This window comes from Tamandua tetradactyla, chromosome 1 (genome assembly GCF_023851605.1).
Source record: "Tamandua tetradactyla isolate mTamTet1 chromosome 1, mTamTet1.pri, whole genome shotgun sequence".
Taxonomy (NCBI): domain Eukaryota; kingdom Metazoa; phylum Chordata; class Mammalia; order Pilosa; family Myrmecophagidae; genus Tamandua; species Tamandua tetradactyla.
Window position 1 is genome coordinate 218,362,621 of NC_135327.1, and position 20,176 is coordinate 218,382,796.

General features: G+C 36.3%; 1 non-coding gene and 1 pseudogene across 1 annotated transcript; one reads left to right on the forward strand and one right to left on the reverse strand.

The window, feature by feature from the left end:
- The first annotated feature begins 1,961 nt into the window (after nucleotides 1-1,961).
- On the forward strand, nucleotides 1,962-18,745 carry LOC143682737 (DENN domain-containing protein 10 pseudogene; annotated as a pseudogene).
- On the reverse strand, nucleotides 4,170-4,359 carry LOC143653886 (U2 spliceosomal RNA). The gene has a single exon (XR_013161594.1). It is a non-coding gene; the product is annotated as a U2 spliceosomal RNA (small nuclear RNA).
- Nucleotides 18,746-20,176: the final 1,431 nt, after the last annotated feature.

Consider the following 20,176-nt stretch of genomic DNA (forward strand, 5'->3'; position numbering starts at 1 on the left):
GAATAAAATAGCAGGGAGCACTGCTTCCATTTTTGTTGCAACATCAAGAATGAAGTACCCAAATTGACATTTGGGTTCCAATTATCTGGCATCGTTGAATTTATTAGACCCACAGACATGGATGGGTCTAATTTAGTTGAGAACCATGGTGTTAGAGAGTGAGGAAGGGTGCTACTTTAGGTGGGTGGCCGGAAACTGTCTCTTCAAATAGATTGTCTTTGAACAGAGACCTGTGTGGAGAAAGAGGGTGAGCCATAAGTATTTCCAAAGTGCATCCCAAGCACCTGCACCACCCAGGGTGAGGGGGTGCTCGGGGTGGCCGTGGGACAGGAAGGTGGCAAGTTTGGCTGGAGTAGAGTGAGTGGGGTGGGGTAGGCTGGGGGGTGGGGGTGAGGATGGGGGAGGGCTGGAGGGTAAGAGTGGAAAGGAGGAGAAGGTCATTCCAGTGAGAGTTCCATGACCATGAGAGGAACTTGAGTTTATCCTGAAGGTGATAGGAAGCCCAAAGAAGATTTTGAGCAAATCTTGGTTTAGTTTATGTCTCTGAGTTGATTTACTTTCATTTGATTCTCCATGTTACAACAGGTGATTTTTTTTTTGCCAGAGATACAGATCTGCTTCTAACCCTTGATCGTTGTTGCTCTTGGGTTACACATCCAAACCCCTTAGCCTTGATATTCAAAACATTTTCTGATCTAGCCATTCACTATGAACTCTAGCCTCATTGAAATACCTACAGCTCCCTTAAACCTCTCACTGTTTCAGTTCTAAGAATTTATATGGGCTATTTCGTACACAGAAAGTATTTTTCTTTGCCTTGTACCTGGTTAATTCCCATTTGTTTTTCATGTATTCATTTAGATGCTATTTCCAAGAAAATTTCCCTAACCACGCTCCTTTCTGCATTTGAGTAAGGATTCTCTTCCCCATGTTTTCGTGGAGTATTCACTGCTTCTCCTAATTTCTGTTTTTCAAGAGCTAGAATGAAAGCTCCCTAAAGAAGAGAATATTTTATTCATTGTCATATCTCAAAGTGTAGTATAAAATAAATGACTATAAATATTTGCTAAATGAATAAATGTTGGCTGGCTAAATGACTACGCTTCAAGAGAACTGGTGACTAAAGCCAGCTATATTAAATTTGAAGATGGATTATACTCATACCTTGCATATCTCTCGTTTTCTGTAAGATTCTTCTATGAAACAAATTTGATGCTGGCAAACCAAAGAATGGCAATGACTTAGTTATTAGAGCTCCTTAAAGACAATTCTTGGTTTTTATATTTATATGAACTTTTAGAAAAAAATAAAATACATATGATATTGCCCTTCAAATTAATTTTACAATAAAATATGAACCTTATCATTTAATAAGTATTATTTAACAAAGGATAGAAATTGTCATAATATTGAAGATTAGAAGTAATCTAACAATAATAACAAAAAGCATCCATTTTATACCACTGTGCAAGATTTTAATTTAATACTGTCACATTTTGCTTATATAGCAAGTTCACATAAACTGTCCTTATCTGATCACTTAGAAAATTTTTAAACAGACTTTTACTTCCAGCCATAATGGAGTAATAAGGACCAGACTTGCCTCCCACTGGAAACTACTAGAAAATTGGACAATATACATTTAATCAATTGTTTTCAGTATTTGGGCAACAACCAGCAAGGACAATGATTCCTGAGAGAAGGGAAACAAAAATGTGAGCCAGGCTTTCACTTGGAGGCAATATCTGTATGACAGACAAAGGAAAGAGAAATGCAAACAGAGTCTGGCTGCCTTGCTGAGTAATATGAGCTGTACATTAGTGTTTAGGAGAGTGAGGTAGCCGCAAGTCACAGGATGGAGTTACAGAAAGGAGGGAGTTGTGCAAAAAATGACCTGCAGAAATCTAAATAGGGATTGTCTTGAATTTTTGCTGAGTACTAGGTTGCACATGCACAGAGCAATGGCCCACAAAGTTGGGCAAGGAATACAGAGCGATGGTAAGATGAAAAATTCATAGAGTTCATGCAGGACAGGGAGAATTTAAGCCAGAGAATAAAGAGTTCTCGGTGATAATCTCAGCGTAGACACTGGAGAAAACATGGTTTAGAAGTAAAGCTGACCTATCCCTGTAGTGAAGGTTACTGTAGACCTGCCATAACAAAGCAAAAAACATGTCTTGAAAGAATCAAGTAGATATGACAGAGGAGCTATTATTGTAATCATGGTACACAAATGACTGAAACTCTTTAAAGGAAGAATATGAAATTCAAACGTGAAAAATGGAAACACTCAGAGTTTCTAGCATCAATCAATAATTGTTAGACATTTCAAGAACAAGGAGATATAATCATATGAACATAACCAGGAGAAAATGAGTCAATAGAAACATACTCAGAAATTGCAGATGATGGAACTAGTGGAAAGGATATTAAAACATCTATTATAATTATGTGCAGCTATTTAAAGGAAAACATGAGCATGGTGGAGAGAGATAGAGGAGGTGAAAAACAATCAAATGGCACTTTTAGGGATGAAAAATACTTAATGTGAAGTGAAAATTTCACTGTATGAGATTAACATCAGATTATACATTACTGAAAAAAAATAGTCAATGAACTTGAAGAACAGCAACATAATGTATAACATATCAACAGATATACAGTGAGCCAAAGGACAATATCAAGTGATATAACATGCAAATAATCAGAGTCCCAGATAGAAAGTGGCCTATTTGAAGAATTAATGGCTAAACTTTTTCCAAATTTCATGAAAAGTATAATATCACGAAGCCAAGAAGCTCAACGGAAACCTAAACCATATTTATGAACACAAAGGAAAACACACTAAGGCATATAATAATCAAATTGCTGAAAACCAATAATAATAAGAAAAGCTTATAAGCTTCCAGAAGAACAGATAAGAATTATTTTAGACTTCTCTTCTGAAATTGCATGAAACAAAAGATAATTGAATAACATCATCAAAGTGCTAAAAAAAATCACAAATAAAACAGAAAACCCTGTCTTCTTAGAATTCTATATCCAGCAAAAATATCCTTAAAAAATTTAAGGCAAAATAAAAACTTTTCAGGAAAAGAACTTAAGACCTACGCTACGAACAATGTAAGATGTCCTTCAGCCAAAAGGGAAATGACTATTAAATGGAAAATTGGATATGCAAACAGGTAACAACGATGGAACTAGTAAATACAGAAACTTTCTTTCCATTTGAAATCTGAAATTAAAAATGTTTACATTTTTTTAAAAGGTAATTGAAAAGACTGGAGGAGGATTGTAGGAGAAGATGGGAGGAGGACTCTGGGAAAATGGCAGAATAGGAAGCTCCAGGAATCAGTACTTCCACCAACACAACTATTGAACTGGTAGGAATTATCTGAGTCAACCACTCTGAAACCCCAGAGTCTAGGGAATCAATTGCAGCATCCAGGGAAGAGTGGGAGAAAGAGGCTGGCAAACTATAATAAAGATTAGTGCTTAAATGCAAATGCACAAAAAGTAAGACAAACTGATGATTTTGGACATACAATGTACACAGATATTTATAACAAGTACAAAAAAAAGAGGTGGGGGAGGTAGGGTATAGGAACAGTGTATGTGAATGTTATCAAAGTTAAATTTGCTGTTAAAGATTTAGGAGGTTAAAATTTAACCCCATGTTAACCACAAAGATAATACATGAAAAATAAATGTAGAAAGAAATGAAAAGAGACTCAAAATGGTACAATAAAAAAAAACTCAAATAAATATGAAAGTAGGCATTAATGGAAGAACCGAGTGTCAAAGGAGGTATGAGACTTAAAAACACAATAGCAAAACGGCAAAAGGAAATCCTACATTGTCAATAGTTACATTAAACATAATGGATTAAACTCCCCAGTCAAAAGGACAGATTCATAGAATGGATTAAAAAACCTATCTGCAAGAGATTTACTTTTTTTTTTTAAACTAGAGAATTCTTATTTACAGAGAAATCATGCATAAAATACAGGATTCCCATATATCAGCCTTGCATTGCTGTGGAATATTTGTTAAAATACCACTTTTTAAAAAAATAATTGTGCTATTTTTTTTCCCAGGGAAACTTATAAGTTTTTAATAAAAGCTTCTAAACAAACTATGCCTGACTTTATACATTTATTGTTCCCCCGAGGGAGTGCACTGTTTCTGGAAGCACTGCAATACAGGTCGACGCGTAGAGTGGACAGAGCAAGCTCCTATTCCATCTCCTAATTCCAAAAATCCATTTAATATATTGTCCTCGGACAGAGGACGTATCAGATATTAAACTGATAAGAACAGATACTACACTTGATCTTAGCCAAAAGGCCGAGAAGCGATGTGCTATTTTTAACAATAGTAGCCAGCATTTACTGAGAGATTCTATATTCCAAGCACTGTGAAAAGCAATTAAATGGATTATCTCATTTTAAGCACCCAATACAAAGTCCTGTGAAATATATCCAATTAAACTTTTTTTTTAAAATAGAGAAGTAGGTTTACAGAAAAATCATGTAAAAATACAGGGCCATATACCTCTTTATCATTGATGCTTTGCATTAGTGTGGTACCTTTGTTATAATAGATGAAAGAATATTAAAATAGTACTAATAACTATAGTCCACAGTTTATATTAGGTGTATTTTCCCCACATTTCCCGCATGTTAAGTGCATTAGTGTTATACGTTTGCTAAAATTCATGAAAGAACATTTTTATACTAGTACTATTAACTATAGTCCATTGTCTCCAGTACGGTTCCCTGTGTTATCCAGCTCAATACTTTATCTTTCAATTTTTATTCTATTAACATATGACCTAAAGTTTCCCCTTTTAACCTCATTCACGTATATAATCAAGTGCTGTTAATTACATTACCAATAATGTGTTATGATCACCAGCATCAATTTCCAAAACTTTACAATCAACTTAAATAGAAACTCTGCCCAAACTAAGGCTCAATTCCCCCATTCTCTATCCCTAATCTATCCGCTAGTAACCTATATTCTAGATTCTAACTCTGTGAGTTTGCTTATTATAATCTGTTTGTATCAGGAGGTCATACAATATTTGTCCTTCGTGTCTGGCTTATTTCACTTAGCATAATGTTCTCAAGGTCCACCCATGTTGTCACATGTATCAGGACTTCATTATTTTTATGGCTGGATAATATTCCATTCTATGTATTACCACATTTTATTTATTTATTCATTGGGTGATAGATACTTGGATTGCTTCCATCTTTTGGCATTGTAAATAAAGCTGCTATGAATGAACATGGGTATGTAAATATCTGATTGACTCCACGCTTTCAATTCTTCTGGGTATATAACTAATAGTATTATTGTAGCATCATATGGTTGTTCTATACTTAGCTTTCTGAGGAACTGCCAAAACTGATGAGCAGCACTCTTTTATATTCCCATCAGCAATGCCTGAGTGTTCCTATTTCTCCACATCATCTCCAACACTTGTAATTTTCTGTTTTTTTAATATACACTAGCCATTCTAGTGTATATTAAATGATATGTCATTGTGGTTTTGATTTGCATTTTCATAATACCTAGTGACATTAAATATTTTTTAATGTGGTTTTCAGACATTTCTGTATCTTCTTTGAAGAAATGTCTACTCAAGTCTTTTGCCCATTTTAAATTGGATTGTTTGTCTTTCTATCTTTGAGTTGTAGGACTTTATATACTCCAGATATTAAATTGGATATATTGTTTCCAAATATTTTTCTCATTTAGTAGGTTGTCTTTTCACTTTTGTGGCAAAATCTTTTGATGTACAAAGGTTTTAACTTTGAGGAGGTCCCGTTTATCTTTTTTTTCCTTCATTGCTTGTACTTTGGATATAAAGTATGAGAAACTTGTGCTTGTTTGAAACTGATAGGTACCCCAGAAAAGTCATGCCATTTTAATCCTAATGCAATCTTGTGGGAGTAGGCCTATTGTTTAGGGCATAGTTTTTTATTAGATAATTTCCATGGAGTTGTGTCCCTGACCATTCAGGTTGGGTCTTAATTAGCTTACTGAAGTCCTTAAAAGAGCCCACAGAGAGTGAAAGAGCTAAGATCCACCACAGAAAGCTCAGATGCAGATGTTTGGAGATGCTTGGAGAACTTACATGGATAGCAGAGAAATAGAAGGAAGACACAGACATTTGGAGAGTCTAAGATTCTATTTCTGAGGAAATCCAGAGTTTTCCCCAGACAAGCTAGGTGAGAACCCATAGAAGTTCAGAGAGGAGGCCATTGAAATCAGAAGTTAAAAGCAATGAAATCCGGGAGCAAAGGGCCAGCAGACATGGCCATGTGTTTTCCCATGTGACAGAGAAATCCCAGAAGTGATCAGCCTTTCTAGAGTGAAGGTATACTTTTTATGCCTTAATTTGGACATTTTCATGGTCTTAGAACTATAAATTTATAACCTAATAAATCCCTTTATAAAAACCAATCAATTTCTGGTATATTTCATTCCAACAATTTAGCGAACTAAAACAAAACCATTGCCTAACAAAGATCCTTCCATGTATTTTCTTCTAGCTGTTTTATATTCCTGTCTCTTTTATTTAGGTCTTTGATCATTTCAAGTAAACTTTTGTATATGGTGTGAGATAGAGGTCCTCTTTCTTTCTTTTGCTTATGAATATTCAGTTCTCCAAGAGCCTTTTGTTGAAAAGACTATTCTTTCACAATTGAGTTGACTTTGCCCCCTTGTCAAAAAGCAATTGGCCTTAGGTGTGAGAATTTATTTCTGAACTCTCAATTCAATTCTGTTGATCAATATAGCTATCTTTATGCTAGTACCATGCTGTTTTAACCAGTGTAGTTTTGTAATGTGGTTTAAAATCAGGAAGTGGGAGTCCTCCAACTTCTTTCTTCTTTTTCAGATGTTTTTGGATATTCAGGGCCCCCTACCCTTCCAAGTAAATATGATAAAATTGGCTTTTCCATTTCTGCAAATTAGACTGTTAGAATTTTAAATGGATTGCATTGAATCTATAAATCAGTTAAATTGACATCTTAATATTTAGTATTTCAATCCATGAACACAAAATTTATTCCATTTATTTAGATCTTTGATTTCTTTTAGCAATTTTTTGTAGTTTTGTACATACAAGTCCGTTACAAACTTGGTTAGATTTACTCCTAGATATTGATTCTTTTAATTGCTATTGTAAATGGCATTTTTTTCTTGATTTCCTCCCAGATTGCTCGTTAATACTGCACAGAAACACTAATTTTTCCATGTTGATCTTGTATCCTGTCATTTTACTGAACTTGTTTATTAGCTCTAGTATCTTTGTTGTAGTTTTTTTGGTAGTCCTTCTATATAGGATCTTGCTATGTGAATGATGAAAGTTTTATTTCTTCCTTCCCAGTTTGGATGCCTGTTGTTTCTTTTTTTGCCTAATTGCTCTGACTAGAATTTCCAGTACAATGTTGAATTACAGTGGGGACAGTGGGCATCCTTGTTTTTTTCCTGATCTTAGAGGGAAATTTTTCAGTCTTTCACCATTAAGTGAAATGCTAGCTGTGGGTTTTTCATATGTGCCCTTTATCATGTTGAGAAAGTTTCCTTCAATTCCTAATTTTTGAAGTGTTTTCATCATTAAAGGGTGCTGAAAATATTTCAAATAGCTTTTCTGCATCAATTGGGATGATCATGGGGTTTGTTTTCTCTGTTTTGTTAATGTAGTATATTACATTAATTGCTTTTCTTATGTTGAACTACCCTTGCATACTTGAAATAAAACCTAGTGGTCCATCATGTGTAATTATTTTAATATGCTATTGGGTTCAATTTGTAAGTTTTTTGTTGAGGATTTCTACATCTGTATTCATAAGAGAAGTTGGCCTGTAATTTTCTTAACTTGTCATATCTTTATCTACCTTTAGTATTAGCATGATATTGGCCTCATAGAATGAGTTAGTTTGTGTTCCCTCCTGAAATTTTTTGGAAGAGTTTGAACAGAATTGGTATTAATTCTTCTTGGAATGGTTGGTAGAATTCACCTGTGAAGTCATTTGGTTTTTCTTTGTTGGGAGGTTTTTTAATGGCTGATTCAATCTATTTACTTGTGTTTGGTTTATTGAGGTATTCTAGTATTTCTAGAGTCTTATGAGTTGTTCATGTGTTTCTAGGAGTTTCTTCATTACTTCCATGTTGTCTAATTTGTTGGCCTACAGTCATTCATTGCATCCTCCTATAAGCCTTTTTACTTCTGTGGAGTCGTAGTAATGTTCCCCCTCTAATTTCTGATTTTATTTATTTGCATCATCCTTCTATTTTCTTTGTCAGTCTAGCTAAGGGTATGTCAATTTTATTTACCTTTTCCAAGAATCAACTTTTGATTTTGTTAATTCTTTTTTATTAATCTCAATTTCATTTATTTCTGCACTAATCTTTGATATTTCTTTTCTTCTGTTTGCTTTGAGATTAGTTTGCTTTTATTTTCCTAGTTCCTCCAGGTATACCATCTGGTATTTGAGTTTAGTTCTTTCTTTCGTTTAAATGTACGTGTTTGGAGCTATAACTTTCCCTCTCTGCACTGTCTTCATTAAATCCTGTGAGTTTTTTTTTTCTTTTTAACCATAACAAGATAAAAACATGAACATTCTTACCATATGATCATTCCATTCTTGGCATATAATCAATAACTCACAATATCATCACATAGTTGCATATTCATCACCATGATCACCTCTTAGAACATTTGTATTAATCCAGAAAAAAAAAAAAGACAAAAGAAAAAAATTTGTACATACTATGCCCCCTCCCCCTCACTGATCACTGGCATTTCAATCTACTAAATTTATTTTAATATTTGTTCCTCCGTTATTTATTTTTAATCCATATGTTTTATTCATCTCTCCATAAGGTAGATAAAAGGAGCATCAGACACAAGGTTTTCACAATCACACATTGCAAAAGCTACACCATTATACAATCATCTTCAAGAAACATGGCTACTGGAACACAGTTTTATATTTTCAGGCACTTCCCTCCAGCCTCCCTGTTACACCTTAACTAAAAAGGTAATATCTATTCAATGCATAAGAATAACCTCCAGGATAACCTCTTGACTCTGTTTGAAATCTCTCAGTCATTGACACTTTATTTTGTGTCATTTCACTCTTCCCCTTTTTGGTTAAAAAGATTTTCTCATTCCCTTGATGCTGAGTCCCAGCTCATTCTAGGATTTCTGTCCCATGTTGCTAGGAAGGTCCACACCCCTGGTAGTCATGTCCCACATAGAGAGGGGGAGGGCAGTGAGTTTGCTTGTCATGTTGGCTGAGAGAGAGAGAGGCCACATCTGAGCCACAAAAGAGGTTCTCTGGGGATGACTCTTAGATGTAATTTTAAGCAGGCTTAGCCTATCCTTTGCAGTGTTAAATTTCATATGAATATACCCCAAGATTGAGGGCTCAACCTATTGCTTTGACTGTCCCCACTGCTTGTGAGAATATCAGGAATTCTCTACTTGGGGATGTTGAATTTTCCCCTTTCTCACCATTCTCCCAAGAGGACTTTACAAATACATTTTTATTCACTGTTCAAATCACTCTGGGATTTATTGAGCCATCACTCTGGACAACCTACAAAATCTCATGCCCTACGCAAGGTTCCATGCATTTATGGCATTCAATTAATCTGTCCACATAAGTTATATTAGGAAATGCACTAGTAGAAATATAAATTTTGTACCAAATAAACATTTTAGCTTTAGTCTCACACATAAGTTAAAGTTTTAAAATATGAATTACCATCTATTTTCAAAACCCTGTAGTATTGACATTCCTTTGTTCTTCCTCAGGCAAAAACATTTTTAACTTTGTACATTTAGTCACTGTGCTGGTTTGAAAGGATGTATGGACCCTAGAAAAGTCATGTTTTAATCAAAACCCCATTTTGTAAAATGGCAGAATAATTCCTATTCAATACTGTATGTTTGAATCTGTAATTAGATAATCTCCCTGGAGATGTCTCCCAGTTAAGAGTGTTTGTTAAGATGGATTAGAGGAGATATGTCCCCAAATGGATGGGTCTTTGTTGGTTTACTGAAGTCCTATAAAACAGGAAACATTTTGGAGAATGGGAGATTTGGAGAGAGCAGAGAATGCTGCAGCACCACGAGACAGAGAGTCCACGAGCCAGTGACCTTTGGAGATGAAGAAGGAAAACCCCTCCTGGGAAGCTTCATGAAACTGGAAGCCAGGAGAGAAAGCTAGCAGATGATGCCATGTTTGCCATGTGCCTTTCCAGCTGAGGAGAAACCCTGACAGTGTTTACCATGTGCCTTCTCACCTGAGAGAGAAACCCTGAACATCATCAGCCTTCTTGGAGCTGATGAAAGGTATCTTTCCCTGGATGCCTTGGATTGGACATTTCTATAGACTTGTTTTATTTGGGGCATTTTCTCAGTCTTAGAACTATAAACTAGCAACTTACTAAATTCCCCTTTTTAAAAGCTGTTCTGTTTCTGGTATATTACATTCTGGCAGCTAGAAAACTAGAACAGTCACTATCATTATACACTCTAGGCATTCCTAGATCATACCATCTCCGTCTTTATTGTCTATCTTTCCTTCTGATTTCATTTGTGCCCCCAAGCCTCCTCTCTCTATCATTCTCACATTCAGCTTCCTTCAGTGTTCTAACATCATTGTATTACAGTTAGGTAGTATTGTGCTATCCATTTTTGGATGTTTACAATTAGTTCTGTTGCACAATCTGTATCCCTTCAGCTCCAATTACCCAATATCTACCCTATTTCTATCTCTGATGGTCTCTGTTCTTAAATGAAATTCTCCAAGTTCATTCACTAATGTTAGTTCATATCAGTGAGACCATACAGTATTTGTTCTTTTGTTTCTGGCTAATCTCACTCGGCATAATGTCCTTAAGGTTCATCCATGTTGTTACATACTTCAGAATTTTATCCTGTCTTACAGCTGCATAATATTCCATTGTATGTATATACCACAGCTTGTTTAGTGACTTGTCTGTTGATGGACATTTGGGCTGTTTCCATCTCTTCGCAACTTGTCTTGTCTTGTTCCTGATCTTAGGGGGAAAGTTTTCAGTTTTTCCCCATTGAGTGGGTTTTTTATATATTCCCTTTATCATGTTGAGGAAACTCCCTTCTATTTCTATCCTTTGAAGTGTTTTCAACAGGAAAAGATGTTGAATTTTGTCAGATACCTTTTCTGCATCAATCGAGATGATCATGTGGTTTTTCTGCTTTGATTTGTTGATATGGTGCATTAAATTAACTGATTTTCTTGTGTTGAGCCATCCTTACATACCTGGGATGAATCCTACTTGGTCATGGTTTATAATTCTTTTAATGTGCTGCTGGATTCGATTTGCAAGAATTTCATTGAGGATTTTTGCATCTATATTCATTAGAGAGATTGGTCTGTAGTTTTCTTTTCTTGTAATATCTTTGTCTGGCTTTGTTTTGAGGGTTATGTTTTCTTCATAGAATGAGTTAGGCAGCCTTCCCTCCTTTTCAATTTTTTTGAAGAGTTTGAGCAGGATTGGTACTAAATCTTTCTTGAATGTTTGGTAGAATTCACATGTGAAGCCACCTGGTCCTGGACTTTTCTTTTTGGGGAGCTTCTTAATAACTAATTCAGTTTCTTTACTTGTGGTTGGTTTATTGAGGTCACCTATTTCTTCTTGGGTCAATGTAGGTTGTTTATGCCTTTCTATGAAGTTGTCCATTTCATCTACATTGTCTAGTTTGTTAGCATAAAGTTATTCATAGTATCCTCTCATTACCTCCTTTATTTCTGTGGGGCCAGTGGTTATGTCTCCTCTTCCATTTCTGATTTTATTTATTTGCATCCTCTCTCTTCTTTATGCCAACCTTGCTATGGGTCTATCAATTTTATTGATTTTCTCATAGAACTAAATTCTGGTTTTGTTGATTTTCCTGATTGTTCTTATGTTCTCAATTTTATTTATTTCTGCTCTAATCTTTGTTATTTCTTTCCTTTTACTTGCTTTAGGGTTAGTTTGCTGTTCTTTCTCTAGTTCTTCCAAGTGGACAGTTAATTCCTCAAGTTTTGCTCTTTCTTCTTTTTTGTTATAGGCATTTAGGACAATGAATTTCCCTCTTAGCCCTGCCTTTGCTGCATCCCATAAATTTCAATATGTTGTGTTTTCATTTTCATTTGCCTCAACATATTTACTGATTTCTCTTGTAATTTCTTCCTTGACCCACTGGTTGTTTATGAGTGTACTGTTGAGCTTCCATATATTTGTGAATTTTCTGGCCCTCTGCCTATTATTGATTTCCAACTTCATTCCTTTATGATCTGAGAAAGTGTTTTGTATGATTTCAATCTCTTTAGATTTATTGAGACTTGCTTTGTGACCCAGCATATGGTCTATCCTTGAGAATGGTCCATGAGCACTTGAGAAAGTATATCCTGTTATTGTGGGGTGTAATGTTCTGAAAATGTCTGTTAAGTCTAGCTCATTTATTATATTATTCAAATTCTGTTTCTTTATTGATCCTCTGTCTAGATGTTCTGTCCATGGATGAGAGTGGGGAATTGAAGTCTCCCACTATTATGGTAGATGTGTTCATTTCTCTTTTCAGTGTTTCCCTCATGTATTTTGGAGCATTATACCTTGGTGCATAAATATTTATGATTGTTATGTCTTCTTGTTGAATTGTTCCTTTTATCAATACATAGTGTCCTTCTTTGTCTCTTTTAACTGTTTTACATTTGAAGTCTAATTTGTTGGATATTAGGATAGCTACTCTTGCTCTTTTCTGATTGTTATTTGCATGAAATATCTTTCCCAACCTTTCACTTTCAACCTATGTTTATCCTTGGGTCTAAGATGCGTTACCTGTAGACAGCATATAGATGGGTCCTGGTTTTTAAAATCCATTATAAAATGGATAAAATCCATTTAATCCATTTTAATCCATTTTTAATCCAAAAATCTATGTCTTTTGATTGGGGAGTTTAATCCATATATGGGCAGTACTTTCTTCTACCATTTTGCTTTTTGGATTTTATATGTCATATCTAATTTTTCTTCTTTCTACCTTTACTGATAGTCTTCATTTCTACACTCTTCTCCACACCTCTCTCTCCTGTCTTTTCCTGTCTGTCTCTAGTGCTCACTTTAGTATTTCTTACAGAGCCAGTCTCTTGGTCACAAATTCTCTCAGTGTTTTTTGTCTGAACATATTTTAATTTCTCCCTCATTTTTGAAGGACAATTTTGCTGGATATACAATTCTTGGTTGGCAGTTTTTCTCTTTTAGTAACTTAAATATATCATCCCACTGTCTTCTCACCTTATGGTTTCTACTGAGAAATCTACACATAGTCTTATTGGGCTTCCCTTATATGTGATGTATTGCTTTTCTCTTGCTGCTTTCAAGATTCTCTCTCTCTCTGACATCTGACATTCTGATTAGTGTCTTAAGGTACGTCTATTTGGATCTATTCTGTTTGGGATACACTGCACTTCTTGGATCTGTAATTTTAAGTCTTTCATAAGAGTTGAGAAATTTTCAGTGATAATTTCCTCCATTAGTTTTTTCCCTCCTTTTCCCTTCTCTTCTCCTTCTGGGACATCACAACATGTATATTTGTGTGCTTCATGTTGTCATTTAATTCCCTGAGTACCTGCTCATATTTTTCCACTCTTTTCCCTATATTTTCTTTTGCTTGTTAGATTTCAGAAGTCCTGTCCTCCAGTTCACTCATCCTATCTTCTGCCTCTTGAAATCTAGCATTGTAGGTTTCCATAGTTTTTTCATCTCTTTTACTGTGACTTTTATTCCCATAAGTTCCTATTTCTTTTTTCAGACTTTTGATTTCTTCTTTTGGTTCATTTGTTGCCTTCTTTATATCCTCCCTCAATTCATTGATTTGATTTTTGATAAAGTTTTCCATGCCTGTTTGAACATTCTGAATTGTTTCAACTCCTGTATCTCACTTGAATTGTTGATTTGTTCTTTTGACTAGGCCATATCTTCAAATTTCCTAGTATAATTTGTCATTTTTTGCTGGCATCTAGGTATTTAATTATCTTAATTATTTTATTCTGGAGAGTGTTTTCACTTTTTTTTTAACCTAGAATTTTTTTGCTTGATGACTTTGTTGTGTATCTGTTCTTTGTCATTCAGTTCAGCTTTTATTCTAGACCTCTAGCTCACGTTTTGTTTAACAGATCATAATTTTCCCTTCTTGTTTCTTGTCCTGCCTGTATGGTGCCTCTCCCCACACAAACACACACCTTAGGAGGGTCTACTTAGGTATTATAGACCCCAGCCAGGTTTTCCCAGATCAAACTGGTCTCCTCTCAGGAGTAGTCACCTGCATCAGCTTTCCTAAGGGTGAGACACAGAAGGTTGAAAGGCTTTCCTATGAAGCCTCTGGACTCTGTGTCTTTCCTATCCTGCTGAGTATGTGGTGCTTTTCTGCCTACAGGTCCCACCAGCATAAGGTGATGTGGTATCTTCAACTTCAGGAGACTCCCTGCTGGGGATGTGGTGAAGACAGGGAGAGGTGGTAGGCTAGTTTTAGTCACTTCATTTCTCCAGACCCTGGGGTTGGAATTCCTTGAGGGAGGAAATCCATCTGAGCTGGGCACCACCGCCTCTCCTGGGGAAGGCACAGGCTCCAGACAAGCACTCAAACAAGCTTAATTCTTCCTATGCCTGGGGCAGTTGGAGCCTGAGAAGCCCTGTAGCTGTATCCAAAGAGTAGTCAAGCCATAGAACCACAGTCACAAAAAAAGAAAAAGAAAAATCCTTTTCAGAGCAGGACCCCCATTCCTTGGGTTTGCCAATCAAGAGCTTAAGTTAATATGTTGCTTTGCATATCTCCACATCCTATATGCCCCCTCCTTTCCTTCAGGGCCCAGTTCCTTTCAAGTATTATGTGCTATCTGATAAAAAAAACCTTTTTTTTTTTCTTTTTTCATCAGCCCTGCCCCCTCTGTGCCAGGACAAAAACCAGCAACCTTAGGTTTTACTCGAGGTTCAGCTGAGCTGGGAGCCTATTTTTAGTAGTCAGAATTTGTTAATTAATCCCATAATTGGAGTTTGGTTGCACTCAGCCCCTGTTGCTGGTAATGTCTCTCTCCTTTTCCTTCTGGGAAGCAGCCTGTGGGGGAGGGGTGCCGGCCTTCTCTGCTTGGGTGACTCACGGTTCTGGGTGGGCTCGCAGCCAGTCCAGCTTGTCTAACTGGGGTATAATGTGTGTCCGGTCACTGCCATGGCCCCAGAAGTGGTTCTATACTGTTCCTGGCTACTTACTATCTGTGGTTCTATACTGTACCTGGCTATACTGGCTACTTACTATCTGCTCTGGAAGATGAACTAAATCCCACACCTTGCTAAGCTGCCATCTTGGACGCTCCTCTAAATCTCATAAGTTTTGATAGGTTGCATTATCATATTCATTCATCTCAAGATATTTACTTATTTCCCTTACAATTTCTTCATTACACTGATTGTTTAAGAGTGCCTTAATTAAATTCCATATATTAATGGATTTTCCAGTTCTCTGCCTGTTATTGATTTCCAGCTTCATTCTTCTATGGTTAAAGAAGATGCTTTAATATTTTCAGGTTTTTAAAAATTATTGAGACTTGTTTTTTGACCCAAATATGTGGTCTATCCTGAAGAACGAGCCATGTGTGCGTGAGAAGTATACATATCCTGCTTTTTTGAGGTACAATATTCTGTATATGCTTAGTAGGTCTAGTTCTTTTTTCATGTCATTCAAGCTCATTGATCTTCTGTCTAGATGTTCTATCTATTGATGAGAGTGGTGTATTGAATAGAGATGTCTATTTCTACCTTCAGTTTTGCCAATGTTTGCCTAACGTATTTTGGGGCACTGTGGTTAGTTGCATACATAATTATGATTGTTATTTCTTATTGGTGGATTGACATTTTTATTAAGACATAGTGTCCTTTGTCTTTGCAATAGCTTTTTACTTAGAGAATATTTTTCCTGATATTGGTATATTTCCCTTAGCTTTTTTTGGCTCCTATTTGATGGAATTTATTTTTCTATCCTTTCACTTTAAACCTATTTGTGTTTTTGGGTCTACAGCAAATCTTTGGTAAATAATATATAGCTGGATCATGCTTCTTTTTCTGCCAACCTGTATCTTGATTGGGAAGTTTAATCCATTAACATTCAATGTTATTAGTGTAAAGAACATGCTTAGTTTAGTCATTTTGTCCTTGGGTTTTTATGTGTCATATCTTTTCTCTCTCTTTTCCTTTACTGCAGTCTCCTTTTCTGTATAGTTGGTCTTTTGTCATGTATATTGTTGATCCCTTTATCATTGGTTTCTGTATATTTATAAAACACTTTCTTTGTGGTTACCCTGGGATTTATATCATACAACCTACAATTTAACCTAATTTCAAAAGATTAACTTCAATAGTCTACATGTTCTGTTCCCATATCTCTGTTTCCCCTCTTTACATTGTTTTTGTCCACCGTTACCACTTTATATTTTGCATGTCCATTATCAGGAAATATGCCCTCTGCTTGTTCAATTGTTTTATGAATTTTATAGGAATTAGCAACTAGAATTGTATATTGAAGGTACAGTACTATTGGGCTTTATTTTTATCCTTGTAGTTAGCATTACTGATGATCTTCATTTCTCCACAGTACTCCAAACCACTCTTCTTCTGTGTTTTCCTTTCAACCTGAAGAACTCCCTTTAGTAATTCTTGCAGGGCAGGGTTTTTCTAAACTCTATTCTAAACTCTCCCTCTTTTTTTTTTTTGTATGGGCAGGCACTGGGAATTGAACTGGGGTCTACGGCATGGCAGGTGAGAACTCCGTCTGCTGAGCCCCTGTGGCCCACCCCTCCCTCATTTTTGAAGGACAGTTTTACCAGATAAAAGAATTCTGGGCTGTCAGTTTTTCTCTTTCAGTACCTTAAATGTGTCATAACACTGCCTTCTGGCCTCTATGGTTTTTGAAGTGAAATTGGCACTTAGTCTCATTGAGTGTCCCCTATATTTGATGAATTGCTTTTCTCTTCCTGCTTTCAGAACTTTCTCTTTCTCTCTGGCATGCTAATTAGTATGTGAAAGACTCATCTTTCATTCAAAGACACAAGTAGGGTGTAAGTGGAAGGATAGAAAGGTACCATGCAAGTAGTAACTAAAAGAAAGCTAGGGTAGCTAGCTAATGTTAGATACAATGAACTTAAGTCAAAAACAGTTAAGAGGGACAGAGACAATCATTAAATACTGATAAATAGGACAATTCAACAAGAAGATGTAAGTTACAAATATATATGCACCTAACAGCAAAGCCCCAAAATATATAAAGCAGGCTGCGAGGCCCAGCCTCCTGGGCATGGTGACTCTGCATGTAAGCAGAGTAGAGCCCACCCTAGGTAGAGGGACTCTGGAGCCTCTCAGGTCTTGGGGTGGAACTTTTCCTGAACACTCTGGGTAGCCCTAGAGAAACCACACCTTGACAGTGGCCAAAGGCTCTGACCGCTGCAAGGGGCTGCTGCCTTGACTCTGGGCTTAGAGAGGCCTATGGGCCACTGCTACAGAGCACAAGGGAGCCACATACAATTTTGCCCGCTCAGCAGTAGACTGGGCCTGGATTACGTGATCCAGTGGTTGGAGACAGGGTAGCTAAATCTATGTAGGCTTGTGCATGGTTTAGCTTCCATTTAATCCTCACCACAGCTCCAGGGCATGTAGAAAAGGATGCAAATGGAGAATTCTTGTGGGTTTGGTGTTACCCTTCCATAACAGCTACCTTAAGGAATCTGCTGCTGAGAAAATGCTGCCTTATGGATAAAAACAAGCCACTCCATTCATCCCTTTGTCTTTGGCTGGTACAAAAGAACATGGTTTTATATCACAACAATTGAAGTCCCAGATTCTTCAGTTTTGAAAAAGGTTACTCATTTTTCTACTGTTCTAACTGCAAAAGATTTTAACCCAGAGAAATATGCTGCCTTCACTAGGATATTGTATAGAATGAACCTGAAACATGGAGCCCAGTTAAAATGATGGAGAGTTATATTGCAGTTCTTGCAAAAAGAATATGCCAGAGTGAAGAAAATTGCTCTTTCCTTAGCAAGAAATTAGATGCCCAAAAGGCATTATCTTGCAGGCTCCATCAAAGATATCATATCCCAGTTGGGATGGAAACTATTATCTTACACATAGCATCGACACTAAAGAAGAGAATGGTTGTCTTTCACCCAAGGACAGAAGTTCAGGATTTTACTAGGACTTTGCCTGCCTTGGTGTGGCATGGACAGGATTGGACCATACTTCATTCTTACATGCACCTTGTTGGTGATGAAATGGATGCCCTGCAGATGTGCCCAGATTACATCACTGGGTTTGTAGACTTAGAGGTGAGCAACAGACTTGACTTCTATGATGTTTTTGTGAATCTGGAAGAGAGTGAGATTGCCATTGCTTCACTTGCAAAAGAGGCCATGGCAATGGGCAAACTGCACAAAAAGGTTGGTCACTAATTGTTCAGTCTGCAGAAGATCCAGAGAAATCAGACAACCAGGTTATTAAGGATATTTCCCTAAAAACAAAAGAAATCTATGCCAACCTAGCACCATTCACATCTCTTTCAAAGGCTGGAGAAAAGCCTTTATCATCTAGCAGCAGCAGAACAAATGCCGATAATCTGACTGTGAGACAAAAAATGTATGTTTATGATTGATCGAAAGCTCTTCTTTTGTGTGATTATCTACTAACCATATAAAATACTGAAAATATCAAAGAAAATGTCATAGTTAAATGATTTTTATTTGAAAGTACTGAAATTTGGCCTGAAAAGCACTAACACTCATGGAAACACTTCTAATTTTTTCCTATCTGATTACCTTTCTGCCTACTGTTAGTGTTGAACAAAATGCTGTAGCTACTACAGATAATGTTTTAAACAGCCCAATGTCCTGGAATAAGAAATAAGCTGTGTCACATCCTGTGCAAGTCACAGCAAACCCAAAGCCTTCATTATTCTAAGTTCCAGTTCTATTGGGTGGCCATGGCTAATGGTTTAGTTTTAGAAAGCTGCCTGAAATTTTGCTTTGTATTCTTCTAGGAAGAATTTTAATTCATCTTGAGGAACTCTACTTTCTGAGCAAAAACTACTACATTTTCTGCAGAACTGTCTAGGAGAACATGCAAAAGACCCTTTAAAAGAGGAAAATTTTATATTGGCCTTTGAAAATTTTGCCTGTATAGGGTTTTGCATAGATTTTATATCTGAGTAGACAATTTAAAAAATCCATATTTATACTGTCACAAAGGTGAGCACTTGGCGAACAAGCCGTTGATACCCTTCAATTAACCCTGTTGCTAGCAATATTCTTTTGAAAAATATGGCAGCCCTTATGTACTAGAGTAAATTAAGAAGCATTTTTTAATACAAATGTCTGAATGACTGAAAGAGTGACTTTGTGTAATGGGTAGGGGTTTGTGAGAAGTAAGTTTTTGCAGACACCAAACACCAGAGAATGTCTTCAAACAACTTTAGAAAAGTGATTTGGCCAATATGAAAGGAACTGTTCTTGTTTAGTTGTGTACCTTTTTCATAATTGGAGACCTTAAAATGACCAAATAAGCATGGAGATCTAAATTATGTACTTGCTATTATATGAATTCATATTAATTATGAAAGACCATTTTTCAATCAAATAACACTGTTGCCCTTAGAAACCTTACCTAGAAAAATGTTTGCAAAAAACCTGGTCAAAAAAATATGAAGCAAATAGTGATAAATTTGAAAAGAGAAATGGATGGTTCTATATTACTAGTAGGACACACTAATACACTACTGTAAATAATATCTGTAACATCGTATGTTAAACTGTTTTAGCACCTCATAATAATGCATCATGAGCAAGTGATTTTTATCCCAGTGTGTTAGTTAGGGTTCTTTAGAGAAACGGAATCAACAGGAAACACTCGCAAATATAAAATTTATAAAATTGTCTCACATAACTGTGAGAATGCAGAGTCCAAAATCCGCAGGGCAGGCTGTGAAGCTGATGATTCCAATGGAGGGTCTGAATGAACTCCACAGGAGAGGCTTGCTGGTGGAAGCAGGAAGAGAGCCTGTCTCTTCTGAATCCCCCTTAAAAGGCTT